We start from the raw sequence: 10,331 nt of genomic DNA, 5'->3' as shown, positions 1-10,331 counted from the left end.
TCACACAATCCTCCGCTAAAACGGATGACTGCCACAGAGAGAAGCAAATAGCTTCTCAAAATGTCGATGCACAGAACTTATGCAAACAAGAGGTTAACAAGGGTGATCGCCCCTGCTCGGAGATTCATGGAGCATACTGCCCTAGTGCAACACTAGGTTTAATGTCGAGTATACCTGGCATGTTGATAAATAACCACGGCCATCAAATCCAGTCAAACCGACAAGAAATCACAGAGCGTGAAAGAAGCTAAATGAAACAGAACCAACGGGCTAAAACCAGCATGCTTCCTTCTGCCACAACAAAACCGCACAGCTGTAAGAGTGTGATTATTCTTTGCTAGTAATCTGTGTTTAGATATAATTGTCATTCTATCCAATATTGTTAACAGGCAATGGACCGTGAGAGCAAAATGCCGCAGAAGAAACGCAGAAAAACAAGACAAAATGTAAAGGCAACCCCGCAAAAGACTAAACATAAAGAAACAGCCCACCATAAAAAAACACGCATCCTCTACCGGATTCATGATGATGATAGATAACCGGACATTAGAAAGCTTGACACAAGAAACCACGCTAAAACAACATTTGCACAAAACAAGACCTTGCTATTTTTCATGCCATCTTCAATGATGATCTACTATGTTAACGAGCAGAGCCACATGCGATCTCACAGAGGTAATAATTCTTCTCTGTTCAGAACCTTGCCTTCAAAAACCGACAGCAACACGGAAAGTTCAATTTTCTCATCCCTGCTTATTGATCCCAAATTTCTTAATGAAGACCCAACCACAGTAAAGCTCGTCGCACCCTGGAACAGCGGCCAGTAGTTACAAGGTCCGTCCCGTTACCAAAACAGTCCGTTAGAACGCATTCTTAGGTCTCTTTTATCTTGTCATATTGTGTCCAAAACGGGAACTGCTTCGTCAACCCTTAATCCATCATGACTCCGATTACAGGTTACTTACCCACTCATCCTCTAGCGATCATCGGCTACTCAGCTGCCACCGCTCAAAACGTGCTTGGGTAAGCTATACTTATCATAATATTTGCAGCACATCGCCTTGGAACATATGTTGTATTTGATTTTGTTATTCCTTTCAGGGCCAAGCCTAGGCCAAGCAAGAAGGCTCGCCTGGACAAAGCGGCCGAAGAGGATGCTTCTTTGAACCAGGCAAAACACCAGATCTTGAAGTGCTATTCCTGAGGATATACCCAATGATCCACCGCAGCAAGACGACGATCTTATTGCTGAAGAGAGACCTATTGATACCTCAAGTCCTGTCAATCAGCCCACAAGCTCCATCCGGATTGAGAAATCCACCGGTCAACAAAGCCTACTGACAAGCCAACAGCCCCAGTGCAAACCGGCGATACCAAGGATGATGAGGTTGTCATTACTGGCATTGGCCATACAGAGCCAAGCAATCCTGTCGCTTTGTCCAAACATTCTGCCAAGGAAGAATTTGCTGCCTTTGGCAAAGGCAAGTGGAATGCTGATCTGGCGACTTACGCTGCTCTGAACGCCCAAGATATCCATTCCGGCTACCTGAACCGCTGTATACCAGTCGTGACTATGAAGCCGTCTGGTTAACATGATGAAAGATAAATATGAGGTAACTTCCATATGCTCTTTCCTGCTTGTATGCTTCAATTCTTGCTGACTCTCCTAGCCCCCAAGGGCCGGTTTGTAATCTTCTTTCAAACCGGGACTTACTAATATAAATCTTAATGCTTTGAAATTCGCTGATGTAGCCCCCAAGGGCCGGTTCAACTTAGCGTAGTTAAACCGGGACTTTAAGTAATTGAGATCGCATCAGAATATATACGAGCAAATAGCCATTAGCCCCCAAGTGCCAAGTTGAATACTTGTATTGATCTTGGGACTTTGTAAGCAATTGAAAGATGAAGATCAATATGCATTAGCCCCCAAGTGCCAAGTGCATAACTTGTTATGTGGTTGGTACTTCAATCCTTGTACCGTTTTGCTGAATCATATAACTGTCTGCATGCAGGCTGAGCTGAAGACGAAAGAAAGCCAAGTCGCCGATCTCCAAGATAATCTGAAATCCCAACAAGCTGAAACCTCCAAAGCAAAAGAGGAATTAACCAGCGCTTTAAGCGCCATGGAACAGCTTAAGGAGACTTCAAGAAGAAGCGGGCGGATTGGGCCACTGAAAAATCCGCTTTAATCAAACGAGCAGAAGATGCCGAGGCTGCACTAAAACCGGTGGCGGATGAACTGACCAGCATAAAGCGGCACGTGCATGCCATGACCACTGCTATCTTTGGTAAGACCGGTTTGACTTCTGAACTATTCTGCCTTCTTACAGAGCTCGTTTGTTAACCCTTTATGATATTTCAGGGACACGCATTGGTACACTTGGGGTCAGATGTGCGGAAGAAATTGAAAGCCGCTTATACGTTGGATCGAACAAACATACACTGGTGCACAGCGATCATCTGTACTGCATCCAACACAGTGGCGCCACATTCGAACACTCGGTGAAACGTTGTGCTATCTGCCGTGCATTATAGATCGAATAATTGCATGCTTCGAAGGGTGACGATCAACTATCTTATACTCTGGGCAAAGCTTGAGGGTGCCATGGATTTGAATCTATTTTGAAGCAGCACTATGGGGCTAAGTCCCCAGTTGTAAGGTATATGACGGGTCAGTCAGTCTGGATTAAGCGGATCTGCTGACAATATGACGGATAATGCGTCTGCTAGCTATCAATGTCAAAGATACAAGCTTTTTTCATAATCAGAAGCTTCTCATATCTTCACATTCCATCCCAATTATGAAATCAAAACAAGCTGAATATGCTTCATATCACAATTCATGAAGAAATCTTTATCCCTGCCCAATTGTTAAGCATACACTTACGCTCCAATTGACTCCGTCGTTCTAGTTCATTGATAATACGATGATTTTTTTCAAGGATAATTGTTATGGAATCCGACTGACACAGTTGATTCCACCGTGTAAGAACGTAAGTTGAGCACGCAGGAGTGACCCACATAGTAACCATCAGACAGAGCCTGAGAAAAAAGAAACGGAAAGCTGGTTTAACACGCATGCTCGCCATTTACGAAAAAAATGATCTTATGCTAGGGCACTTCGGTTACCCTTGTTAAAAGCTAGCTGAATACTATATTGATTGTTGACAAGCCTTCCGTGCAAATCGCGCCACTTGCTCCTTGGATGACATTTTCCAAAGTAAGCTTTCGCAATAAAAAATTCAGTGCACCCCAAAAAAGGGTGTACCTTTAGGGCGAATATGATTCGGATATATCAAATCAAAACATCCGAACTTTTTTTTAGATATGTCTCAAATTTTGAGATACATATACTAGCCCTACGTTGAAAAGGAGGCGTGAATTGATTGGCCAATTTCGAAGCGGGAGTTTTAGTAAAACCACATGTGATGAAAAAGACTAGTATATATGAATGCGAAGAGGTTAACCGAGTAAACGGCGTTATAAAAACACAGAGGACTGCATAATCAGAATTACAAAATCAAACCGGGCAAAAATCGACCATACAGATAAAAATTAAAGTGGTTTTAATCCCCGTTCAAATTGATACAATTAACGCGTGAATACTTTATGATTTAAAACACAACCAAAAGAAAGAATATCATATACAGATAATGGAAGCAAAGAATGAAAAAACGTTTGCAAAAAAAGCTTATTTCGAGCTGATGAGATAGGTACAGATGCTGAACACACAGCCCTATAGGGTCGTGTCTAGTCACAGCAGGTCCCCAAATGAACGTGGCATTTATGCACAAGTGGCATGGCAATGGTTCGGGTTCGACCAAGCCCCCAAGTGATTCTGTGGCCTTAGGCCGATCAAGAGGCATGACTGGTTCAGACGTGACCAAGTCCCCAAGTGATCTGGTGGCTCTCGCCTATCAAGAGGTATGGTATTGGTTCGGACACGACCAACCCCCAAGTGATATAACATGATGCTTTTAAAAAGCTAACTCAAGGGGTAAACCGGAGGCCGCTTTAGAACAACTCCGTGTAACCACACATGATGTAAAAGAACAGATACCCCGCTTTAGCTGAGGTTCCGGTTTATTATATTTAATCATAATATATACATCGTCGTAATATGTACATAAGTAGAGCCAATGGCTCAGGTATAGTAAGGCCGAAGATGAGCTATGTTCCACGGCCTGTTGGTCTCCTCCTCTGATGTACGTGAGTCTTTATGCTCTCGAATATCGATCAGATAGTATGACCCGTTGTGCAGATTCTTGCTGACCACGAAAGGCCCCTCCCAAGGTGGGGATAGCTTATGCATATCAGTCTGATCTTGGATGAGCCGAAGCACCAAATCTCCTTCCTGAAAGGTTCTGGTTCTGACTCGGCGACTGTGATAACGACGAAGATCCTGTTGGTAAATCACGCGAGCGGGCGGCTGCTATGTCACGTTCTTCATCCAACAGGTCCAAAGCGTCTTGCCGTGCTGTCTCGTTCCGCTTCAACATAAGCCGCCACACGAGGTGAAGTCATGACGGATATCACTGAGAACCGCCTCCGCTCACCATGAAGAATGTATCCTGTTGATCTGTTGGAGTATTGATGCTCCATAACACAGATGGTAATTCTTCTACCCAACAACCCGGTGTTCTCTGCAAAGGAACCATAAGCCGGGGCTTGATGCCTCTCAAAATCTCTTGATTATCCCTTTCTGCTTGACCATTGGACTGTGGGTGTGCCACTGATGAAACGTCAAGCCGGATGTGCTCCCGTTCGCAGAACTCCTTCATGGCACCCTTGGACAAATTGGTACCATTATCTGTGATGATACGTGTGGAAAGCCAAACCGGAAAATCACCTTTTTGATGAACTGAACCGCCGTGGCCAATCACACTTGCTAACAGGTTCTGCCTCCACCCACTTTGTAAACTTGTCCACCGCCACCAGGAGGTGGGTCTTCTTATCTTTGGACCTTTTGAAAGGCCCAACCATATCCAGCCCCCAAGTCGCAAACGGCCAAGTAATTGGAATCATCCTCAATTCTTGAGCCGGTACATGAGCATCTTGAAAACCTTTGGCAACCATCACATCGTCTGACCAGATCCTCGCATCAGCATGAGCAGTTAACCAATAGAAGCCATGGCGAAACGCTTTAGCCACCAGAGACTTTTGAACCGGCGTGGTGACCACAATCTCCTTCGTGGATCTCACGCAAAATTTCACGGCCTTCTTCAGGAGACACACAGCGTGACATAAAAGCCCCTGACACACTGCAATGATGCAACTCCGCGTTGATAATATCATGGACTTGGATCGCACGTATTATCTTCGGCCGAGAGTCTCAATCCTCGGTAACTCGCACCCGATATCATGTACGCCAGGTAAGGAAGCGTCCAATCTGGAATGAACATGAAGAGCTGCCACCAATTGAGCCTCCGGATCAGGAATAGCCAAATCCGCTTCACCAGGGATCTTGACCGACGGGTTGTGCAGCACATCCAGAAAAACATTGGGCGGGACCGGTTTGCGCTGAGAGCCCAGCCGGCTTAAAGCGTCCGCCGCTTCATTTTTCCGCCGGTCCACGTGGTCCACCTGATAGCCTTTAAAATGACCTGCAACAATATCCACCTCACGACGATATGCTGCCATGAGTGGGTCCTTGGAGTCCCAAGTGCCAGACACTTGCTGAGCCACGAGGTCCGAGTCACCGAAGCACTTAACTCGACTTAGATTCATCTCCTTAGCCATCCGGAGACCATGGAGCAAGGCTTCATACTCAGCTGCATTGTTAGTACAAGGGAACATTAAGCGGAGAACATAACAAAACTTATCACCTCGTGGGGAAGTTAATACGACTCCAGCCCCCGAGCCTTCCAATTGCCTGGATCCGTCAAAATGGATGGTCCAATATGTGTGATCCGGCTTTTCTTCAGGTGCTTGCATTTCCGTCCAATCATTGATGAAATCAACAAGTGCTTGAGACTTAACCGCCATCCGAGGCATACTTAACCGTGCGGCCCAAGCCCTATAGCCACACTTGGCAATACCGGCCAGTCGCTTCCCGATTCTGATGATACTCCCCCAAAGATCAGAGCTGACACCGTAATGAGTTCCCATTGAATTTCGTAACTTCCGGCTGCCATAAAAAACTCATACACAACCTTCTACCATGCGGATACCTTGCTTGGACTCAATGAGTACCTCGCTGATATAATAGACCGGACGTTGAACCGGATGCTCCTTACCTGCCTCCTTTCGCTCCACCACAATAGCCACATTGACCGCACGAGCATTAGCAGCAACATATAGCAGTAATGGCTCCTTGTCAATGGGAGCGGCGAGCACAGGCGGATTGGCCAATTGCCGCTTTAAGTCCTCAAATGCTTCATCAGCAGCAGAACTCCAGACGAACTGATCCGTCTTCTTCAACATCTGATACAAAGGGATCGCCTTCTCACCAAGGCGGCTGATAAACCGGCTTAACGCGGCAATCCGGCCTGCCAGGCGTTGAACATCATTGATACACTTCGGTTTAGCCAGGGAGGTGATGGCTGTGATCTTCTCCGGATTAGCCTCAATTCCCATGTTGGACACCAGAAAACCCAATAACTTGCCCGCCGGTACACCAAAGACACACTTGTCCGGAATTAAGCATCATCTTGTATGTCCTCAGGTTATCAAAGGTTTCCTTCAAATCATCAATCAGAGTCTCCTTCTCCCTGGACTTAACCACGATATCATCCACGTAAGCATGTACATTACGGCCAATCTGCTTGTGAAGACAATTTTGTACACACCGTTGATAAGTTGCCTGGGCACTCTTGAGCCAAGGGCATAGACACATAGCAGAAGGCTCCAAAGGGAGTTAGAACGCCATCTTCTCCTGGTCCTTAACTGCCATTTTGATCTGATGATAGCCAGAATATGCATCCAAAAACTTAAACGCTCACAACCCGCCGTAGCATCAATAATTTGATCAATACAGGGGAGGGCAAAAGGATCTGCTGGACAAGCCTTATTAAGATCTGTGTAATCCACACACATGCGCCAGGTGCCGTTTTTCTTAAGGACCAGCACCGGATTGGCAAGCCACTCAGGGTGAAAAACTTCAACAATAAAGCCAGCCGCTAAGAGCCTGGCTACCTCTTCTCCAATCTCCTTGCGTCTTTCTTCGTTAAACCGGCGGAGGAACTGTTTCACCGGTTTGTATTTAGGATCCACATTAAGGGTGTGCTCAGCGAGTTGCCTCGGTACACCTGGCATGTCAGAGGGCTTCCATGCAAAAATGTCCCGATTCTCACGATGAACTCGATGAGCGCGCTTTCCTATTTCGGATCCAAGTTGGCACTGATGCTGAACTGCTTGGACGAATCGCCAGGTACGAAGTCAACAAGCTTAGTTTCTGCTGCCGATTTGAACTTCAGGGCCGGATCATGCTCCGTAGTTGGCTTCTTTAATGGAGTCATGTCCGCCGGATCAACATTGTCCTTATAATACTTCAGCTCCTCGGTGGCACAAACCGACTCTGCATAGGCCGCATCTCCTTCCTCGCACTCCAAAGCGATTTTGCGGCTTCCGTGAACCGTTATTGTCCCCTTGTGACCCGGCATCTTGAGCTGCAAATACACATAACAGGGCCGTGCCATAAACTTGGCGTAGGCCGGTCGCCCAAACAGGGCGTGATATGGACTTTGGATTTTCACCACTTCAAACATCAATGTCTCCGACCTGGAATCATGATCATCCCCAAAGGCCACTTCCAGAGCTATCTTACCAACAGGATATGCTGATTTGCCAGGTACTACACCGTGGAACACCGTATTAGACGGTTTGAGATTTTTATCTGTTAGTCCCATACGACGGAAGGTCTCATAGTACAAGATATTAATGCTGCTCCCTCCATCCATGAGCACTTTGGTGAACTTGTAACCTCCCACCTGAGGCGCCACCACCAGAGCCAACTGACCCGGATTATCAACCTGGGGAGGGTGATCCTCTCTGCTCCATATGATTGGCTGTTCAGACCAGCGTAGATAACGGGGTATGGCCGGTTCAACAGAGTTGACGCCCGCCTCTGAACCTTCCGGTCTCGCTTGTCCAAGCTAGTGGTGAAGACAATGGTACTGCCCACTATTCAACTGCTTTGGGTTGCTCTGGTAACCTGACTGTTGCTGCTTGGTTAACCACCCTGGTTGTTCTGATTATTTTGATTATGTCCGCCCGGATTACCATTAAATCCTGAACCGGAATTTCCTCCACCGTAACCCGGCCCGGATCCTGAGCCACCGCCGGAGCCGTGATCATACCGGAAAGCATTAGAATTCTTGAACTCCTGCATAATGAAGCAATCCTTCCAAAGGTGGTTTGCTGGCGCCTCCTTCGTCCCATGTCTTGGACAGGGCTGGCTCAGATAGTTTAGGCGGTCCGGGTTAGGGTTGGGTGCCCCACTGCGATTTTTCGGTTTACCCTTGCGTCGCTGGCCATTGTCCTGCGTGTTGGTATTAGCCACAAAGTCCATGTTACCATCCGCTTTACGCTTGCCTCCACCACCATTGCCTGCCCAGTGATGCTGCTGACCTTTGGAGTTGCTGTTCCTCTTTCCCTTCCCTGCCTTGTCATCATCAGATTCGGGATCCTTGGTACTATCAGAATCAGCATACTTTACCAAAGCAGCCATGAGGGTCCCCATGTCAGTGCAATGACGCTTCATCCGTCCCAACTTCAGCTTTAGGGGCCCAAACCGGCAGTTGCCTTCTAGGGTTAATACTGCGGTGTCAGCGTTGATGCGGTCTGATGAATGCAACACTTGTGAAACCCGGCGCACCCAATGAGTCGTTGATTCTCCTTCCTCCTGGACGCAGGCAGCTAAGTCCACTATCGACATAGGCTGTTTACATGTATCCTTGAAATTGCTGATAAACCGGGCTCGTAATTGGGCCCATGAACTGATAGAATTAGCCGGCAAGCTTTTTAACCAAGTACGGGCCGTTCCTTCAAGCATCATGGTGAAGTATTTCGCACACGCCGCGTCATCCACATCAAGCATCTCCATGGCCATCTCATAGCTCTCCACCCATGTCTCTGGAGGTTGATCCGCCGTGTAATTTGGTACCTTGCGCGGGCCTTTGAAATCCTTGGGCAGGCGCACATTGCATAAAGCGGGGACAAGGCAAGGCACCCCCAAAGAACTAGAAGTAACACCAGGTTCGATCGAGATAGTTGGACGAACCGGCGTGAGCTGCCGAGCCTGATGCTGTGCGGCTAACTCGGCCTCCCTGCGCGCTCGGGCCCGGTTCCACCACTTCCTGAGCGTTATCAGCACCACCCGCCGGGTTGTTGCCGGGTGCTCCACGTCGTTCATTACTCGACACTGCCGGTTCATCCATATGTCTGCTATAGCTCCGGCTTGGACGGGGGGTCGAGTGGATCCGGTCGCGGCTGTACGAGTATGCTTCCTGTTGGACCAAAGCTGTCCTCAGAAGCTCCTTGACCCGTCGCGTCTCTACTGCCGCTGCGGTCACCTTCAATTGGAATGGCCTCCAGCCGTGCAGCAGCGGCAACGAGATTGTCCATTTGTTGGAGTAGTGACCCGGAGGTGTTAAAACAGCCTGAGGTATAACGGTGTTTTGACGAGGCGGGTCCATCTGACGAGGCTGAACCGGTGCTCGGTCCCAGGAGCTTCCGCCCGGTTTCCCTCCAGCGGATTGCCGGTTCCTGCTCCTGGAGTGTTGAAAAGGTCTCTGGCCTCGAAAACCGGAGGCAAACGGGATCGGTACTTCCTCCTCATGACTTCCTGCGACGCGCTCTGGTCCAACATGAGCCTGTAGGCTTGTGCGTCTAAAGCGGCCCGCTCTGTGGCCATCCTGGTGTCCTCAGCTGCCAGATCCGCCTTGGCCTGGGTGATCTGTTCCTTTATCTTTGCAATCTCCGCGTTGTGGACGTCCTGATCCCGGATTAGCTTCCGCCATAAGCACAGCCAATGCATCAAATAGCTCTGATAGAACTTGAGCCGGCGGGCGCACAGGGCCTCCTGCCCCGGCAGCCGTCGCCGCTGCTGAACCGGAGGTTGTTGCCGCAGCGGTCGAAGAATGAAGCGCTGCTTGTGTGCCGGCCATGAATATTCCAACTCGGTTGGGCAGATCAGAGGGGTCCGATACTGTCGCCATCGGAACAGCCCCCAATCCGGCCGTCTTGTAGCTGATAAAGAGATTCGGTTTCTCCGGTCGATGACTCGTCATCGGAACAAACGACGGTATCGCCACGAGATTCCGATCCATCCTCATAACTTCCTCCATGGATGACTCCCACGAAGGCACGCTTCATGGCCGGTTTAACCCGGG

The sequence above is a fragment of the Triticum urartu genome, chromosome 6, assembly GCF_003073215.2.
Source record: "Triticum urartu cultivar G1812 chromosome 6, Tu2.1, whole genome shotgun sequence".
Taxonomy (NCBI): domain Eukaryota; kingdom Viridiplantae; phylum Streptophyta; class Magnoliopsida; order Poales; family Poaceae; genus Triticum; species Triticum urartu.
Note: the sequence above shows the minus strand (reverse complement) of the source record.